Here is a 21,613-nt window from a genome sequence, read left to right as displayed (position 1 = left end):
CATACCTTGTTGTGGGCACTGAATGTTCCAGACACACACCTGGCCAGCGATCCAGCAGTGTCTAGCAGAAACCTGTCAGGATTCTGCCCGTGCCTGTGTCCCATGCAGCCATCTTGCCGTGTGACATTATCCCGGCACTTCTGGGTTTAGCCGGTGGGCCTCGGAATGATGCACCACTAAGCTCGCCCCTCCGCCTTTCTTTATGAAGCACTATGCTTCCTGGGATATGTGACGTGCATATCCTAGGAGCCATAGCAGGCATACTGTCCATAATTTGTCTAATTCACTTTTTTAAAGAAAAATAAGTAATCAAACAAAAAGGAAAAAAAAGTACGCTTTACGTGAGGAGGAGGTGAGGAGTAGTGGGGAGGAGGGAACTTCGCAATAAGGGTGACGTTCTGCTTTAATTAGGATGTTTTGTGAATTTCAGTTTGTTGTTAAACTCCCCTATAACTCCTGAAAAAGTGGGGTTCCCATGAAATGCATTGAGGCATCCGGCCCATGTTGAAAACACCCCAAGTTGAAGTCATCTGATTTAATTTCTGATGATAATTCTAACATTGGAGTGTTGCATACCATGGGTACCATGTTAAAGGGAGGGATGTGAAACACTATGTTTGTGTACAGCTTTTATCATGTTCTTAACTTTTGGATTTTTGTAATAAAATGGTATATTTTTAAATTGTTGTTTCTATGTTCTGGCTCCTTAAACATCCATCTTTCCTTTTCACATGAGTTATGTTAATTGGATGTGGTGCGTATAGCAACCCTGCATACCATATGTTGTAACAACTTATATTTGACGACATGTATTACCACCAGCCAAGTTCTCAGAAAAAACATCAAAATTCCATTTTAGCAATACATATTAAAAATTCACCATAAAACATTATCACCACAAAATATTCCCATACATGAATCTTCCCCTTTATGTGCGAAATTACTATAGACCTTTTGGTGTAGCAGAGTGTTTTGAGCTATTCCGTTTTTAACCTTTGTAAGGTCCTTATTTTATTTATCTCAAATGCCAAACATTTCACAGCAACAGAACACATGGTCTGTGCTGTTGTCATGGTTTTAACTGTTCCACTGTATGTTCTGAAAGGTAAGAGCAGCCATAGCTTCCAGATTATCCAAGAGAGAGCCAACACTATTCCCAGAGTGCACTATCCACTGGCTGAACCTGAGTTAAGCCCACATGAGAATGCATCCCTTTTCAAATCTACTTCTTCATTATACACAGTCCTATGTTCCCAAGAGGGGCTTGCCTGAGTTCCAGTAGATATGTCAGTTTTGTAGAACCTAGGCAGTCACAAATGTATTTCCATATTTTACAAACTGCTACCGCGGGGGTTTCTAAGCATGAAAAAGAGGAAGTCCTGACATTACCCCTGTATCTCTGGCTTTTTAAAGAGGTAAAGCCAGGAATACTGTTTCAGTCAGGTATCTCTACAATGTATGGATTAACAAACTCTAAGCATATTAGTTCTTTGTTATATTACTGCTTCTGATTAGTAATCCCGTTGTTTAGAGATTTAGACAGAAGGGCCTTTATCTTCTTGATTTCAGCAATACATTTTAATGGTTACCTATTCATGATACATTTGCATTTGTGTCAATTACAGATGATTAATGAATGAATTTCCACAATAGTCTGCATATATTTATACTGTTAATGCTGAATGCTAATTCTCACATGTTCCTGCTAAGCCATAGGATAAGGATCTCAGTACATTTATTCTATTTCTTTTAGCTTTCAACCCTATTTAGTCTATTAAAATAATACTGCAGAGCACCAGAAATCCGACTATATTTCATTACGTTTGCAAGATAATGAAATATGAAATAATACCATGAATTTTTTAAATTAAGTTTTGAGAAAGCCAACTTTTATGATTATTTAACAGATCAATTATTGCAAGATCTGTGAATATGTACCTTTCTGCACAAAGGGATTGGTAATGTAAGATTTCAGTGTGAGAGGTGCGAGCGTTTGGATCACAGGCTCCCTGGTATATAATGAGATAAGTGTACACAAGAAGGGTTATTTATGGGCCCCACTTTTAAGAGCTGCTATTGATATCCACTCTCAAGTGTTAAGAGCTAGGTTAAAACTCTTCTCCAGTCAGGAACACTTCTCCCACTAAACATTACCCCTATTCCCCCAATAACTAATCATCCAATAGTGTAACAAAAAGTAAATTAAATACTATAAATACGTATCTGAAACCAGGGTCAGGTCATGTGGCAGGTTCCATGTTTTTTTCTCTTCCTTACTAGAGTGGGAGGGCCTTTCTTCAGGTACTCACAATGCTGCATGGTGACATGAACATTTCCCATAGACTGTCCAGCATCAGGGCCCTCACGGTGTCCTGAAAACTTAGTTGGTGGTATTATGATGTCACATAAAGGGGGGAGCAGCAAGACAAATCATGGTTAGCAGACCCAGACTGCAACGCTGACTCACCATTTCCCACTAGTGGAAGAGGTGATGTGGAAGGTCACATGACGGTGTATTTAGGTAGGTGAAAAAGGGGCTTAGAAGGGCTTTTTTTCCTAAAATAAAAATGGCAAATGAATGGCATGAATACTGAATGACTTTTATTTTTGCCTAGAGTTGCAATCTTTATGTAAAATAAAGGATTGAGACTCACATGTGCTGTAAGCCAGTGGTTCTCAACCTCAGTCCTCAAGTACCCCCAATGGGCCATGTTTTGGGAACTTCCTTTAGATAAAATATCTCTTATCAATACCATGTCATTGATATTGATTTAAACCAGTTGTGCATAGTAAAGGAAAACCTAAAAACATAGCCCATTGGGGGTACTTGAGGACTGAGGTTGAGAACCACTGCTGTAAGCAGCTGGTCAATGCTGAGCACTGGAGGGAAGGACTTAGATGCCTAGCTCAGACTAAACTGTGAAATGAACAGTCAGTCTATTCTGATCACTGACATTAAAGTTAGCCATAGACGATTCATTTTTCACATTTAACCAGAGCAAAAAAACAAAAGAAAAAAAAAACAAAAGGTTCCTCTATCCACATAATCGAGGTGGATAGTGGAATCCCCCCACTGGGGCACTGTAGCCTGACAGTGGGACTCTCTGCTACCAGAATACAATAATCAGCAACTGCAGCTGCTGATCAACAAAAGCTTTCCACCATTCCCAGGTGGCTTCTGTTGAACAGGAATAGGAATGGCTATGCACAGATTGAAATTCAGCTGTTCTTTGCTAAACCAGACAAATTTGGTTCCATCTATGGCTAGTTTCAGGCTTTGTTGTGAATAACAGGTAACATGGGATAGTTTCACATAGAGGAAGCAGGAAGTTTCAAACTGCAATCTGTCTTAATAACCTATATGATATGTCTTGGGTGCAGCCAACTTCCAATTAAACATGAAACACCCATTTACAGTCTATTGTAACAATGCCTCACTCTTTAACAACCATTGTGGCTACTTGTGCTTAATATAAGAGAACATATAATTTACAAATAACCTTTGTTTAGTTAATGCTTCAACATGTGTATGTAAGCATACAAATACACACTTAATTTAACTTACTGCCTCCCTTGGAAGTCTATTTATAAAATATTTGCTCTGCAAATGGCTCAGCATTCACATAGCTGTCACGAGTAAGCTCCATAATGTATCTAATATGTGTATTTTCTATAATAGTCAGCATCTAGTGACCATAATGCAGTATTGACCCTGCTGTGGTATTTCACAAGATTCCACTCCACACTATTTGAAGTGTCTCTCTTCCACCACTCATATCCTATGGGAGTGTGCTCCCCCAAAATGTTGGACCTCTTAGGTTATAGGAGGTCATACCAGGCATGCTCCCCTCAAGGTGTTAATCCACTTGGACACCTTAAACATGTAAAAAGGCTTTAGGTTGCTCAAAATGATAAACATCAATACCCTGTAAACTATGGACGTGCATCCAGTACATCCAATGATTGTAAATGACAGTATCTCAAAAAGACATGCAATTACATTCAAAGTTTGTATTTCCCTCCAGCAGGACATTCCCACCAAGCGCGATGTCACAGCCCACAACTCAGTCTTATGTGTTATGTCCTGAGGACTTTGTCAGAGGGTACTAAGTGTGGAGTAAATAGTGGTGTATTATTTGGAAGAACTGGTGAAGAGTTGCACTGTGAGGACTCCACACCACAGGTTGCACGCAAAGTATGCCTACCCCCTGGCCCTGGCTCCATGTGACAGGAATATAGACAACCACAACTGTTTTAGCATCACAACATTTTGCACAGTTATAAGGATGCTAGTTTGGTGACCTTACCCAAATCTTTTTAGGGATAGAATATGTGTACACCTTTACAAAAAAAAAGTACTAAGTAAACAGCACCTATCTGATTTCAGCCTTAAAGAGTAGCTTCCATAGTTCCATTTTTGCAGATTCCAGATTATATGATTAATTACATCTCACAAAGATGTACTTAACTTTGTAAAAGTATAAGAGATACATAATTAATGAAAGACAAAACAACCAAGCTGATTCAAAATTCATACATACACATAATTGATGCGCTGACCAAAACAAATCTAAAGCTCCTGTCCAGAATCTTTGTGGCTTCAACTATATGCAGGACTGGACTGCCTACTGCAATGCAGACACTCAGCTACCTATTGCATTAAAATATAAACATATAAATCTTATATGGGCATTACAATGTCCCTTCTTGATGACTTCACTGTCTGCAATACAGCATAAAAATAATTAGATTCAGTAGCTTTTAAACACTATTACAACAGCAATGTATATATTTATGACTGCACATTTCACTTTTTAATTAGTATAAGACACCCAGCATGGTCTGATTTTGTCATTATCACTAAGGTAAATCACAACACTTTTCAGTGTTGTCCATAGCAGATATTTACAGTAGACACATCAGGCTTGAATTACTAAAGCTGGAGAGAGCAAAATCTGTGCAAGGTAGCCAATCAGCTTCTAACTTCAGCTTGTTCAGATAAGCTTTGACAAAAAAAAACCTGGAAGCTAATTGGTTACCATGCACAGCTGCACCAAATTTTGCACTCTCCAGTTTTAGTAAATCAACCCCATAGTTTTGGAACGGCTATTGATTACTTGACAATGTTTTGGTCATGTCAAAGCAGACCTGTATTCAGATGCAAACAGGCAGTAGTTCTTGATTGTGATTAAACAATCAAATCTCTGTACTCATGTAAGCGTCTGTCAGTACTTACAGTGCAGACCTAGTGAGTCATGATTTAATAATACATCCCTGCCTTGTGCTAGGAGTTTTACTATTGTAGAAGCCAAACACTCAGGGTGAGAGGAAGTGCACAGTTTATAGCTACAAAACTCAGATTTACGTAAATAAAAAAAAAAAAAAAAAAAAAAAAAAAGAAGCCTTTTCATGCATCTTGTATTAATTTTCACATCATGTACAAGCTTTGCTGAAAGGTAATCCACCATGATCCCTAAGCCCTATCAAGTGTATTTTGGGTACAATAGCTCAAGTATAGCCCTGGAATGTGCAACGCTGATTGGCAGCTCCCTGTTAACGTGTAAAGGTAGGCATTCATTCTCGCAGAGGTATGACGCACACCACTGAGCCATTAGTTATTTTTAACCATCACTATAAGAAAAGAAAGTCAGCCTGACTGTCACAGATTAATCATAAAGGTGATTAGTTCCAACTATAGCACATGTTGCTATTGTATAGTTTTTATCCAAATACTGCAAAGACCAAATCCCCCCCCTCCCATAATGATACAGAAGCTTAAATGTTGTTTTTTTGCTAAAATATATAACACAGTGAAAGGAAATGTATGCATCTATATGTCAGTGGATAACAAGTATCTTTTTTCCAAAGCATAGCATAGCTGCTAATTTGAGAGATAGATGGAAAGAGGTAATTACCTGAGGTGATCTCCCAAATCTCTAGTCATACCTGGTGCACAGTCAACCTAAATCAGGATGAAGCAGAAGAGCAGAGAAATGTGATGAGCCTTGCCTGATCAATGCTCTGATCTCTCTGCAATCCCTGCAGAGCTGCAGTGCACTACTGGCTCACTGTCACTGTCTTTACTCGGGCTGTATACAGGCAACTTGCTTTACACCAGCTAAGATACTGCTGAGCCCTCACAAAACCATAAGTTAGGAACATTATGCTAATTGCAATATACCGGGTATTTAACATTCAGTATTGTTCACATTACATGATGTGCCAAGAGAAAAGGAGAGAACGTCACTAGAATATCAACTACTAGAGCAAACTGCAATCATTTTATGGCAGCAAGGCGGTGCATCTTGAAGTGCAATTAACCAGTTGCCTTAGCAGAATCCAAAGAACTCAAGCAGCTGACCCTAATAGAAAATACTTACAAATTTCTACCTAATCACAAGCATACAGTAGTGTCTGTGTTGACAGTTTTCTAAGGCTATATGAATGCTGACAACAAATCAGCTCTTGCTTTTTTTTTACTTGCTGTCAGGGAATAAAGTAATGCTACATGAAAGCACCATTCCAATGAATAGAACACCCAAAAAACACTGTATGGAGCACATTTATTTTGTCATTGTCTAATAGGAATGCCACCCAGTTAGTATTTTATTGGCATGGCAGGAAAAAGGACACAAGTTTATCTAGTTCAACCAAGGGAAAAAAAAACATAACATCCTATATACACAATCCTATACCCACAGTTGATCCAGAGGAAGGCAAAAAACCCTAGCACAGCATGCTCCAATTTGCTCCAGTAGGGGAAAAAAATCCTTCCTGATCCCCCCAGGAGGCAATCAGATATTCCCTGGATAAACTTTACTTATAAATATTAGTAACCAGTTCAATTATGTACATTAAGGAAAGATTTATGCCTTTTTTAAAGCAAGCTACTGAGCTAGCCAGAACAAGCTCTTGAGGGACTCTATTCCCCATTTTCACAGCTCTTACTGTGAAGAAGCCTTTCCGTATTTGGAGATTCAATTTATTTTCCTCCAGACGTAAAGAGTGCCCCATTGTCCTTTGTGATGACCTTACAGTGAATAACTCAACACCAAGTTCACTATATGGACCACTTATGTTACTAATGTTAAAAGGATGAGATACTTTTCCGCAGAAAAGGTGGCAACTTTAGTACCTGACTATCATTTGTGCCATCATCTTCCTAAACTGATCCCAGGACTGAAATGAGGGCACCTAGGATTGCCTACACATACCAAGTGTCTGGGGACCCTGAATCTCAGGCCTCTCCAATATGCAATAAGTGGAAGGGGTTATTGGAAGGTAGGGACTTTCAGAAAGCCATGGCCTGGTGAGGTCAAGTATTTCCATCCCTAGGGACTTTAAATGATACCTGGTAAGGTCATGAATGTTCATCTAATTTGCATAAAGAGGAAAAAAGTATATTTACAAGGAGTGTGGGACTTTGTGTGAAGCACGTGGCAGCAAAAGATGTAATTGGATGATCATAAAGGAGTTTATTGGAAACTAAATTAATAAACATACATATTTCCAGTAACATTGGTACAAGGCAACATACATATATATAGTACTTGGACCATTATGCACAGTCCATACATACATGTAATAATAGTAACAATGGTATGCAATGAGCAAGGTAATTACAGGTAAAATTGATAATAATCTCTATGATACAACCACACAGAATTCCCTAGTTCACCTCAAAGAAGGGTTGTATATAATAATGATTCAAAAGTGTTGCCTGCAGGACCTATGGCCTCACTAGACCTGTGGGGGTAAAGTCCCGCACTCCTTGCAAATATACTTTTTTCCTCTTTATCCAATATGCCATATCCACACTTATTCACAGTACTGAAAATGCTCACCTGTACTGGTACTTTTCTACTGGTTAGTATGGCCTCATAACATAATGGTGTGTCAATAGTATAGAGAGCAGGCCAAATGTCATCACTGCTAGAAAGTATTAATATTTGCAGATCAGCATGGCCAGGATTCAAAGTCTTGGGGGTGGTTTAGGAAGACAATAGTACTAGCATACTTTTCTTTTTTTTTAATCGCAAAGAACTTTATTGAGCAAGTAAGGTAAACGGAACAAAGTCCAGAGCGTATACATCTCATAGAAACATCATCGATTTGCATCTTACACAGAGTATAGTAATACCAAGAAATGCAAAAAGTTAACCACAAAAATGTATAAACCAGCATATAGGCATATGTTACACCTTTGAGGAGTCAAGGTATAACACTAAATTACCCCTCAACACTGTTGCAGTCGATCCATAATAAGATCAACTGGGGCAAAACCCAGAGTATCTAACTATGGTGCCCAGAGCTTATCAAATTTATCAAAACACCCTCTGTGCTGATAGATACATTTTTCAAGTCGTAGGGTATCTCCCACTTTTGTTATCCATTCTTTTAGTGTAGGGCGATCAGTCAATTTCCAGTGCCTTAGAATTAACTTATGGGCCTGAAAAGGGCCCTAGCTATGGCTTGTTTAGGTATACCCTCAGCAAAGAGATCACATGGAATACCCAATAAACATTGCTTGGGATCTTCACATACTTGGACCTGAAAAACTGGTTAATAGTGGCTATGACCCCCTTCCTACTAGCATACTTTAAGGCAGTTTCAAAACAAACTCTGGGAGCAGTTGGGAGTCAAGAAAGTGATCTGAGTATTCCATTTAGGATTTGTGTGACTCCATAATGCCACTCTTGAAAGCTGAAATAACTGTTGTAGATTACAGTACTAGTAAGATTTTTTTTTCAATATATTTTAAGCTGCTACATTTTAAAGATATCCAGTTTTGAAACCTTGAAGTAACAAAGCGTTCTGTAAAGGCACAAAAAAGCACACTTGATGTAAATCCATTGGCAACAAAACAAATACGAGTGTTGTAGCTGGCAAAGCATCCACATTAGGCCTATGGAAAGGCATCCTGATTGGGCAACCTTTGTCTGTTTTAAAGTACGGATCATGTAAAATGAATGAAAATTGTTTCCTAAAATTAAAGAAAATTGTTTCTTAAAGAACACTTGACCCAAATCTCGTAATTAAAACTAAGAACAAAAGAAAAAAAACACAATACAATGATGAGAACTGAATGTAAAAACAATAAGTAGATTCAGAAATACAGACACCTAAATAATCTTCAACCTTATTTAATTAATTTTTCCTTGTCAAAAGAAGTTTATTGAGTATACAATGTTATAAAGATACATAAAGTAAGTTTACAAGGATCTATAAAGTAAGCTCATTGTTTTACAGTAGGGTTTATATAGGTAAATATCATGAAATTTCAAATATTAAACGTTGGGTTCACGTAAACCTAAATTAAAGATATATATCATTTCCTTAGTTACTTTTGTAGGTATTTAATATTTAATTAATTTTTAACTCATATCTATCTCCTACAAAGTCTCAAGCCCATCAATGTACTGGGTGGTCTCAATGGTCAATATGGAGACTTGATAGGTAGGAAGGGACATGAACAAGTCTCACTTTTAAAAGAAAAATCAGTATTTTCATGTAAATGTCTATAATACTGGATATACTGATTGTTATGACATTAGTGTGAATATCTACTATATATGTTCAGTTTCAATTGCCTAGGTAAAAGGTTTACATTATGTCTTAAATATCATATTCAATGTGTTCAAACTATATGTTGTTAATTAGGGGAAGGTGTGGACAGATGGAAGGACTATAGAAGGATACATAAAAAAACAAGAGAGTTTTAGTAAAGTAGTTAAAGTGATTGAAAACCTTTAGTTTAAAAAAAAATAATAAACATGTTATGCTTACCAGCTCTGTGTAATGGTTTTGCACAGAGCAGCCCCAATCCTCCTCTTCTCGGGTCCCCCACTGGCGCTCCTGGCTCCTGCTTCCCCCCGAGTGCCCACCATAGCAAGCTGCTTGCTATGGGGGCACTCGTGAAGGCTCGCTCCCGAGCTGGGTCTATGTGTCCATAGACACACATTGGGTGCCACGGCTCTGCCCCGTTCCCTCCTCACTGGATGTCTCTGAGCTACTGAGGATGGAGAAAGCCAAAAGAGCCACTGCTCTCATGCCCATTGCTGGATTGAGATCATGTTCAGGTAAGTATAAGGGGGGTTGGGGGGAGAGCTGCACTGAGAAGGTTTTTTACTCTAATGCAGAAAATGGATTAAGATAAAAAACTTGCAGGCTCTAGAACCACTTTAATGCAACAGATGCTGCACTCGGATTTATCATTTAACACAGTAGGCATGTGCTTATAAGCAGCACAAGCAAAAAGGAGGCGTTCCCTCTATAGCTATTGGCCAACAGTTGTCACAATATCCTACGCCAAATTTGTATGAGTAAAACGTGCAAAAGAGATGAAGCTAAAAAAGAGGTGCTGCTTATGTATGCAAAAAATGTGTACCTAGAGGCTCCAGTGATAGAAATCAGTCCTGGATGCACTATTTCCCATTGTCTCTTGAGAACGCTGTATTAAGATGGCAATGCAAGATAAATTGTGCAACAAATCACTAAAACATTATAACAGTATATTATTACTGCACGTTTTTTTGAAGAGGAAAAGCGAGGGGAAGGGGTATAAAAAAAATGATTTATTGATATTCCTTAGAAAAACTCATCAGTAAGTTGGCACCATAAGTGCTGACCAACGTCTTTAGTTAATGTAAGAAGAACCTAGTGTAAAAAAATTAAGATCTACTTATCTTAGAATAGGACTTCACTTAATCATCTAGACAAACATTTTAATAAAGCAGCACTGAGTATGCTGATAATGTAACCACACAACATTTTCCCTGCACTACTACTACACCCATTTATTTGCAAATGGAAAATCTATGCTAAACAGGCAGTCTCCATTGCACTTACTATTATGATTCACTAAACACAAAATAAGTCATGCATCATGCTGATAATTGCTTCCTTGTCAAGTTACACAAAGGAAAATATTAATTAGGAAGAAGGCTTGTGGGCTGTTAGTGTATATGGATAGAAATATTGCATTGGGGATTTAAATCTGGAGGATTTTCTTTTTTTAAAGGGTCAAAAAACTTTTTTAGATAAATGTGAAAAAGAAATCAGCTTGCTGTGCATAATGTTATGAGTGTGTTAATGTTTTAAAAAGCTATCTATAATGATATATATGTGCATCAACCACATACTGTATACTAATACATATCTAGGATTTACTCCCTGATTTTCAGTTCTACGGAATGGTTTTGCTTTACTGCTCTTTTTGCAATTGAAGGCTGTAGGTCGTCTGACTCTTCGAAAACAATTTACTTCCTATGTAGCTGATATCTTACTTCAACAGCAGTTAAAATAGTCACTGTAGTGGCTAATCTACCCTTCCTCTAGTAGCTAATCTACAAGTCTTTACATTTATGACAATAACAAGTATAAGGAAAACAAAGGTGTAATATAAAAAAGCACTACTTAAAGAGGAGCTCCAGGCTCCTTCAGAAAAAAAAAAAAAAAAAAATACCGTAGCTGATGACTTTTAATATTAGGGCATTTACCTGTCCAGGAATTCAGCGGTATCCTCACCTGAGCCAATTTTTAAATGGGCTATCGGGTGCTTGTGCCGCCATCTTGACTAAGAAAGACCAGCAGTAAAGCCTTGTGGCTCTACAGCCGGGTTCCTACTGTGCATGCGGGAATCGCGTTGCATTTTGTGAATAGGCTGGCTGCGGGAGAAGGAGGAGGGGGATGAACTTCTGGGTGAGTTTGCCTGTCAAAACAAGGTACCCACTCCCCCCAAAAGGTGCCAAATGTGGCAGTGGAGGCAGGAAGGAGGCAGACTAGTGCAGCTTCCCCTTCCTTAAAATGACATTACATGGCAATACTCCATTTTTTCTTTTTAAAAACCCCATTACCCCCTTATCTTAGAGCAACAGTGATCCTTCTCTGTCAGAGAGGTAGTCATCTTTTTAAACATTCATATTTTCATTAAGGAATGTACCTTTAACTAGGAACCATAACTCCATATCTCCTGCACCAGTGCTTCAGTAAAAAACATATAATGAGGTTGTATTCTTTTAAATTGTTTTCTTCTTCTATTGCAATAAATTTTAATCTGCAAGGCATATGGTATTTGATTCATATTTTCTCCTGTCCAACTCTGCTACTTCCCCTATAATTTTAGTAGCAAATAACAGCAGGTTGGTGGTTGTGCTCTGTCACTAGTGCAGGCAGTGACAGGGTGTGTTCTGGGTGCAGACAAAAGTAACAATTGCAGCGCTCAGCTGGATCCTCATTCTAAATGACACTATCTGCATAGTTCTGGTGGTGATGTCAATTCGGGAGCCCTCATCAACAGTACACAGGACAGGAGATGGCTGCTGTTTCTCCAGATAAGTATCAGCTCTTCTACTGACACCAATGTTTGTTTTTTACCATTAAATAAGGCATTTACTAAATGGCTACCAATGTTAGAAAGGCCCCTTTTATTGGTAATCAGTGGGAGGAAGAAAAGTCCAACATTGTGCCCACTAACCACCAATGTAAGGGACGCAATGGGGTTGATTTACTAAAACTGGAGAGTGCAAAATCTGGTGCAGCTCTGCATACTAACCAATCAGCTTGCAGGTTTTATTGTCAAAGTTTAAAGGGGTTGTAAACCTATGTGTTTTTTCACCTTAATGCATCCTATGCATTAAGGTGAAAAAACACCCGGCAGTGACCCACCCCCCAGCCCCCCTGTTTTACTTACCTGATCCCTGGAACTTGACCCACGGGGACGCGCTGTCTCTCTGCCCAGGGTTCTCGGCTCTTGATTGGATAGATTGATAGCAGCGCAGCCATTGGCTCCCGCTGCTGTCAATCAAATCCAATGACATGGGCGTCGGGGGGGCGGGGCTGAGTCCTGCATTTGGCCTCTATGGACGCCGAATGCTGGAGTGCGCCTTCAATGTAATCCCCCGGGAGAGCGCTTCTCCCAGGGGGTTATCTGATGTGGGGAGGAGCCGCGAGAGCCGCCGGGGGACCCCAGAAGAGCAGGTTCGGGGCCACTCTGTGCAAAACGAGCTGCACAGTGGAGGTAAGTATGATATGTTTGTTATTTAGCCGCTTCCCTTCCCGGCCATAGACAAATGACGTCCACAGATGGCATCTCCCATCCTGGGTGGACGTCATATGACGGCCTTGGGTTCCCGGCCGCCTAGGGGGCGCGCGCGTGCGCCCGCCGCATTGCTCAGGACCCGGTGCGTGTGCCCGGCCGCCGCGATGTCCGCCGGGCACCCGCGATTGCCCGTTAACCGGGCCGGACCGTGGATCTCTGTGTGTAAACACAGAGATCCACGTCCTGTCAGCTCAGAGGAGAGCGATCTGTGTTCCCAGAACGGAGGAACACTGATCGGTCTCCTCCCCTTGTGCGTCCCCTCCCCCTACAGTTAGAAGCATTCCCTAGGAAACACATTTAACCCCTCCCCGCCCCCTAGTGGTTAATCCCTTCACTGCCTGTCACATTTACACAGTAATCAATGCAATTTTATAGCATTGATCGCTGTATAAATGTGAATGGTCCCAAAAATGTGTCAAAAGTGTCCGATGTGTCCGCCATAATGTCGCAGTCATGAAAAAAAATTGCGATCGCCGCTATTACTAGTAAAAAAAAAAATAAATAATTTTTTTTTAAAAATGGCATAAATCTCTCCCATATTTTATAGACGCTATAACTTTTGCGCAAACCAATCAATATACGCTTATTGCTATTTTTTTTACCAAAAATATGTAGAAGAATACATATCGGCCGAAACTGAGAAAATTTTTTTTTTTTTTTTTTTTAAATTGGGATATTTATTATAGCAAAAGTAAAAAATATTGTGTTTTTTTCAAAATTGTCGCTCTTCTTTTGTTTATAGCGCAAAAAATAAAAACCGCAGAGGTGATCAAATACCACCAAAAGAAATCTCTATTTGTGGGGGAAAAAAGGACGTCAATTTTGTTTAGGTACAACGTCGCATGACTGCACAATTGTCATTTAAAGTGCGACAGCGCTGAAAACAAAAAATTGGTCTGGGAAGGAAGGGGGTGAAAATGCCCTGTATTGAACCAGTTAAAAAAAACAAAAAAGCGAACCCTTGCAATCACTTTAACTGAACAAATTGAAGTTAGAAGCTGATTGGCTACCATGCACAGCTGCACTAGATTTTGCACTCTTTATTTTTATCCCTATGTCCCTTTCCTTGGTGGTTAGTGGGAAGAATGCCATTTCCTTCTCATTGACCACCAGAAAGAGAGTTGTTCTTCCTTTTACTGACCATGAGTAAAGCCTTAACCCATTGGAAACATATACTGAAGTTATAACTGTTATTGTTACTGACTGATATTTTACTGCAAATGGACTGCAGTAATGGTTTCCACTCTGTGAGCAGAGGATACACTTACATAGTATACATGTATTTGTTATTATTATATTATTAAATCATTTTGCCTTACAGGTGAAGTGGGGTTAAAAAATTACCCACCATGTGTCCAATACACCAGGTATAACCATTTGTCATTGTAATTGTGTGTGCACCTCAACCATGTTTTGATCACTTATGTAGACTGGGAGCCTAACTAGTGTTTGGATTTATAAAGATCAATTCACTCAGTCAATAGCCTTTAAAAGGAACACATTCAGTCTTGAGACAACAGTCCTCGATCAGAGACGTGGAATAAAGATGCTGCCGAAAAGAACTGCTCATCTGTAAAAAAAACATTTCCGTTTCAGTAGACTAAATGTATAAAATATTATTCTATGTGTTTCTAACACTGGAATGTGCTGAGCCAGTTAAAACATACGCAGCAGCGTTTGAACCATAGCAAGAGTTAAAGTTCATATCCTGTCAGTTATGGCCAGATCAGAAGCAAGCAGGCACTCTAAAGTAATAGATTTGACACCTGAATTTTAGCAGTGTTGAGTTTATGACAGTCCTATACAATAAAAGCAGTTTACACAGTAATTTCATGGTAAATTTCCATGGCTTAGAAATACATTTACCACTGATTTTGAGGCCAATGCTTCAATCATGTCATGATAAGACAGTAAAGCTAAAATTATATGCTGTTTGCTTGACACTAGAAGTATAATCCTCAGATAATGATACATTCTGAAGATTCCCATATGATTATACATACAGCACAACTACATAATATGTCTTCATATTCTATTAGTACAACCAGCATCCTTATTAAGATGTAAATTAACATTTCCCAGTTACAAGAAGTAATCACACAAATAGGCAAAGTCATAACTCTAAAGTAAATTAAACTAGTCATACATATAATGCTTGCTTCTTTATGGTTGTTCAGAGTCTACAAATAATAATATATTTAATATACTACAAGCATGTTAATCATATGTAAAATATATGTCTATAGAGTGTTCGCCAAATTGGTCCAAATATAGAAAATAATTAGGATTATTATTATAAAGCAGCAAATATGACAGTCACCAAATATTCACTGAATGTGACTTTTCCTGGTGCATGTGTTTTAAATAACACAGAAAAATTAACCACCTGCAAGTGTTTGGTGAATATCAGATTCACTGCTTTATAAATATGCCCAATCTCATTCTTACTAATATGAAGAACCTGACTGTATTTAAATTGGACCGTTTAATATTTGTGTTGATTTTCCACCAGTAATGATTTCAGTTTTATTCAATGAATCATGTCCACCACTCAAAACCAGGTATTAATATTAAGTGAACCTAAAGTGGTTGTAAAGCCTTAAGGTTTTTCACCTTAATACATTCTATGCATTAGGGGCCCTTTCACATGGGCTCCTTCGTGGGGCGGAATCCGCTTGCTCAACACAGACCCTGTCCCACTCTCCCCTATGGAAAAAACACACAGAAAAGCGCCTCTAAGTGCAATGTTTAATATTTAGTATTATAAAGTATCCAACACTTACATCAAGGTAAGGACTGGTGTGCTCTTAGGAGATCAAATCTCCATGGTATCGTCTTCAGTATCTATAGCATGTACTGAGTGAGCAGTCCAGCCGCGGGAGCCGTAAGGAACCAGAGAGGAAGCCAGCTGATCCTTTTGGCTGGGGGAGATGGTGATGATCTGCTCGTGGAGCGATGCTTCCCCTATGGGGGAATCGGGTGGAAATTGACTGACTTTTTTATCCAAATCCATCCTGTCTGATCCACCAGACGGATGGAAAATAGGACCACCATCCCTCTGGATTTTGTGGACAGGATCAGATAGTGGTGGATGTCAGCGGACATGTCACCACTGATGTCCGCCGCTCCATAAGGGAGGCTGGAGGGTCCGTTCAGGTCCGCCTGAAAAACTGACAGGCGGACCTGATCGGACAACCTGTGTGAAAGAGTCCTAAGGTGAAAAACCTTCTGTGACACAGCTGCCCCCCAGATCCCCCCTTTTTATTACTTGAGCCTGATCCAGTGATCGGGCTCAAGTAAGCGCCAGCGCAGCAGCTCCAGCCACTGTTGCTCTTTCCATTGAACAGATTCATAGCAGCAGGAGCCAATGGCTCCCATTGTTATCAATCAAAAGCTGTCACATGGGAGCAGGGGGTGGGGCTGAGTACCACTGTCTGAGTCAATGGACGCAGCAGAGGGACTCGGGAGCATGCCCGCATGGGTGCCCCCATGGAAAGAGGTTTTCCATGGGGGCACCGATTGAAGAGGAATTTCTTGGAGCACCAACGGGGTGCCCCAGAAGAAGAGGATTGGAGCTGCCCTGTGCAAAAGCATTGCACAGAGCAGATAAGTATAGGCATGTTTGTTATTTTTATAAAAAAAAAAAAAGCGAGGGTTTACAATCACTTTAACCAAATGTTGTCTTAAGGAGTGGCACCACTTTTGTTAAGAAAAAAAAAGTTCCCTCTGGGTGATCAATGTATTGCAAGGATTTTAATAATCTTTGCAGGGGATTCCTACCTTTTGTTGCTGTGTAGAAACATCTGTTTGTTTTACTAGACTGATTTCTTACTGATTCTGAATGAGAGGGTCTGGTTCAACATAATCAGCAGCTGCACTTTATGTGTTTTGATCACTGATCACAAATCAGTGAGACAATCGCACAAACAGGAAATTACATTTTTGTAAAATTCAATACAATATGGCAACCTTCTGTACACTGTTGGTATTACAGCAAGTAAATTACAGCACTGCAGATTGAAAATGAAAGGTAATTTTTAATAACAATAAATTACAATATGGATTGTGTAGCAATTGTACATGCTATATTATTTTTTATTCGCTATTATTTTTCCACGAAAGTGGAGTTACCATTTAAATTAATAATAACCTAATTTAACTCCTTCCCGCCGAGTGTACGCAGATGTGCGTACTCGGCTTTCCGGGGTTATACCGGGATGATGCCCGCAGCTGCAGGCATCATCCCGGTACCGTTTTTTACAGCAGGCAATCGGCTTTCCGGGTATAACAACCGATGCGGCTGAAAGCCGCTCGGCTGTTATACCGGAGCAGCGGGAGGCTTTAGCAAATTTAGAATGTAATTGTCTCATAATTATCTTTACAACTAGTCTGTTGTCCCAACGTATGCTCTCAATTTTAGTAAAATAGTGGCAGGAATGCTAAATAAACAATGCTCATTAATATTAACAGATTCAGTATATATATATATATATATATATATATATATATATATACACACATTATCAGAAAAAAGATTATGGCATCTTGGATGAAACACTAGTGACAGACTTTGATAATATATTACTGTATTACTGAATCTGTTAGCCTTTTTTAAAATGTTAAAAATAAAAGCAGTCACTTTCTGGTGCCTGATCTTACTTTTATTATCCAGAAAAAAAACCTTTTGCGTTCCCCTTTGATCCCAGGCACACAGTCATTTGGGGGCTTGACTTCACTGCCTTGAGACATAAAGCCTAATTGAGGATTCGTTAGAAAGGCTAAAGCTAAAATAGTACATTATTTGACTTTATAATTCAGTCCCATCCCAAGCATAAAATCTACTGCTTTGGCATTCCGCTGCACATAAGGGCCTAGGTTTTCTGTGTGAAAGCAGCAGTTTCACACCCCCTGCCTTGTCAAAACTACAAAGCTAAATGCTGCATGGAGCAAGGCCTGTAGCTGACCTCCTTCTGACCTACATTTATTCTCCTTCTAAGCTGCCTCAACCTGCTTCAAGTTGCTTCTGCATTCGGAGTGAATGTTGCGTAGAGAAGCAGTTTTCACATAAAAAAAGCCCACTGAGATAGGTACTAAAGCATCAAGTATCAATCTAGTCAAATGCTTTTGTTCATGCATCAGTCAGTATAGGAGACGAGTTGTATAAGATACCTTTTACATTTTACTTCCCCTAAAGTTACATGTTTACTAGTAGTGTTTTTTCTTTATGTAAATTATTTTTTATTCACTTAAAATGTGCTTTGAACCTGCTAGAAACCTAACTACTGTCATAGCCCTCTTTTCTCCTGGGGTGTCCCATTACCCTCTGTGCTGGCCCAGCATCCCCATCTCTCCCCTCACCTTCCTACATAGCTTTTAATGTGGCTGCTGGGGGTGAAGCAAAGAGAAATACCATAGAGTGTCATTTAAAGTGGAACTAATACTTAATTTTCCTCCAGCGGTCATCCCTTGCTAGCACCAGCATCTTCTTTTGTGCACTGGCCTTTGGCTGTCTTCATTGGGCAACACAGGATGATGTCACTCTTGCGCATCTACAGGAACCAGTCATCCAGGCACAAATGGATTGGACTGGCACTGTAAAATGAGCTGTGCAGCTTAGTTTACATGCCGGAGACCGCTGAGAGCAGGCAGGTAAATGTCTCCTCTACAATAAAAAGTCTGTCTGTTTGCAGTGAGTAACATCGGGACCTTACATTCGCTTTAAGTAGGGGTGATTCAGTAAAGCATTTTCTGGTATTATGAAGTATTAGAAAGCACTGTGCCAAATTAATGAGAGCCATGCATCAATTGTCTTGCTATTTCTGGCATGTGCAACAAATTCAGATGGTTAAGTGCAAAATTTTTACATTCTGGCACTATGGCTGCAACAATTAAGAAATACTGCCGTATCATTATTAATAAAAGTAAAGGTAAATAATTTGTACTAAACTGTGTTGCACGTGTAAGTATCGTGTTGCAAACTCATGTATACCTTACCGACATTTTCTTGAATGTGCACTTGCACGGAGACAGATTTGTAATCAGTGTCTATGACACTCTTTATAAATTCCAGGGTCTGAGCCTGCTGGGACTGCTGACATCACGTTCAAGATGGTGGTACCCATTTGCAGTCTTAGGGCTTTTAGATGTCTATACAAAGGAGGCATTTACAGGAAAATTACATGCATATAATACAATATGCTAAATGCACACATAATCCTATATGAATATCTTGGTTCGGCGGCAGGATCTCTTTAATGGAAAAGCTACATTAGGTAGGCCTACTTAGCGTGGGCTTCAACAGGCATTTGAGCTGATGGTGGAAGTCGAGTGTTCCCTTGAGTCGCTATATGGAGAGTCCTGCGGAGATAGGTTGTGAAAACATCCTCTTACTAGATGTTTATTCACCCTTGCCAAAGTAGATCCTTGCCGATTGGGTCCACACGCTCCAGTAAGCCTCTTCAATTCTTGTTGGTGGTGATACCTCTTACAGTGGTGACCCCTGTTTGTGATTTTTGGAACACTCAACCATCCTTTTCAGATCATTACCCCAGTGATTTGTCTTATCACACCATCTTGGACTTTTTCACATTTTTCTTTATATATTGCACATTTAAGCACATTTGCTTTATTGTTGATATGGGATATTTTCTATATGTGCTGAGGGCATTTAATGCAATAGATATTATTGTTTAATCACATCACGGTTCAAGAGTGTCACTTTGTTTACGTTTTTATGTATGTCTATGAGTGTTATGAGTGCCCATTCCAGACATTCATACATGAGTGTCACGAGTACCCACCATTTATTTTCATATATTTTTGACATGTTCAAAGTGTAAAAGGTTTATATGATACAATTTTGCACTGTATTTGCACTGTGTGTTTCAATTAGACTATTTTGTTTACTCCTGATATTCACAATATGATTTATCGAGGTGCCCGTTTAGATAGGGTCCCCATATATCCCAGTCCATTCTATTAGCACTGCACATATATATTCTTTAATTAAGCCTACTTTAAACACTTTTCTTTTTTTTTTAGGTTGCTACAGGCTATTGTTTGTTTTATCAAACAGTAACCAGGGATAAAAATTACAAACTGTATGAGTCTGCAGCAAACCCCATCTTGGTAAGCATAAACTCCTAAGAAAGATGTAGTGTATGCTGAAGTGTTTTTTTTTTTCTTGCTTTTTCTACCTATCAAAATCTTTTTTTAACTATAAAAATGCAATTTTTGTCTCAAAAGCAGAATATGAAAATAAATAAATTAAAACTTATAGCAAACATGCCTATTGTAAAAATAGCTGGTGCCCGTGCCAGTGCTCAGCCACTTAGTATCAACTGATCTCTGAAATCTGATTACAACTTGATGCTTTTGCTGTAAATGAAATCATCAGATATGAGAACGCAAGCTATTCTTTATCGGCAAGAAAATTAATTGTACAAGCAATCAACTGTGCAAAGTAAGTTTGTTGTGCTTTGACTGTATTTAACAGAAGATTTAAAAGACCTTTGTTTAATTAATCATGAAAAATATAAATGCATAATTCATAACTGCACAAACCAAAACATATTAAAATAATCAAAGGGCATTTAATTGTTTCTGTTTAGTAAATAGCCAGTGGACTATAATTGGTATTTTTTGTATACTTTGATGTTAAAGTTGTACTCTTCTTGATCGCTTCTTCCTTTGATAGAGTTACTAAGCAATTTCAAGTATTCATTTATTGTTGCTTTCTTTGCTTTGTGTGACTTGGAATTGACCAGACAATAACATGTTCAGAAATCATGTGTCCTTAATGTTTTCTTGAGACTGATAGCTTGTTCCTTATCCAGTTCTTTGTAAGCCAAGACTGGGCTTCTGTTAGGATTATCCAATAGTACAAGGATCGATGACAAAACGAGTAATCCACAGCAACATGGGGTTGGATGAAAAAGGATAAATTAAGATTGGTTGTCATTAGTCACTATTCTTTGACTTAAAGGCTAAGTTCACCTTTGTTCACCTTTCTTTTTTTTCTAAAATCCAGCTCCCCTATGTACTGTACCAATATAGCATTATTGTACTTCTTTTGCAAAAATAAAACAGCTTTCCATTCATTTTACACAGGCTTACCTCACTGTCTTCATGGCTGTGCAGCCACCCTGGCGGTATAATTATGTCAGATTTTTGTGTTTTGCAGAATTTTGTGTCTCAAAGCGGTACATTGTTTTGAATAGAAATCTGGCATTTTATATTGTAGGCCTGTAATTCTTAGTAGGGATGAGCTCGATGTTCGGGTCGAACATAAGAAAGAAAATTTGCCGAAGTGCATTGCTGTATGATGATTGGCCAAAGCATGCACCTGACCTGCAAGCTTTGGCCAATCACAGAGCGCTGTGCTAAGAGAAAAATAGTTGGCCAAAGGCAGGGTGCCTTTAGCCAATCATGGCTCAGGGGGACTAGGTCCACGCCCCACACTATTTAAGGCTGCACTATTTAAGGGTTGATTGATATATATATATATATATATAT

The 21,613-nt window shown here is 39.0% G+C and overlaps 1 protein-coding gene across 3 annotated transcripts in view; it reads right to left on the bottom strand.

Annotated features, from left to right (window-relative positions):
• The window catches only part of PHACTR1 (phosphatase and actin regulator 1), a 508,271-nt gene that overhangs the window by 379,166 nt on the left and 107,492 nt on the right, over positions 1-21,613 (bottom strand). Inside the window, exon 1 of one of the 3 annotated variants that reach the window (XM_073631076.1) lies at positions 5,916-6,074. The exons of the other annotated variants lie outside the window; for them this stretch is intronic. The gene's annotated coding sequence lies outside the window, so the exon portion shown is untranslated. Of the gene's footprint in view, positions 1-5,915; positions 6,075-21,613 lie in introns of those variants that run through there. 3 annotated transcript variants of the gene reach the window in all.

This window comes from Aquarana catesbeiana, linkage group LG05 (genome assembly GCF_042186555.1).
Source record: "Aquarana catesbeiana isolate 2022-GZ linkage group LG05, ASM4218655v1, whole genome shotgun sequence".
Lineage (NCBI taxonomy): Eukaryota > Metazoa > Chordata > Amphibia > Anura > Ranidae > Aquarana > Aquarana catesbeiana.
Note: the sequence above shows the minus strand (reverse complement) of the source record. Positions and strands in the feature narration are given on the sequence as shown.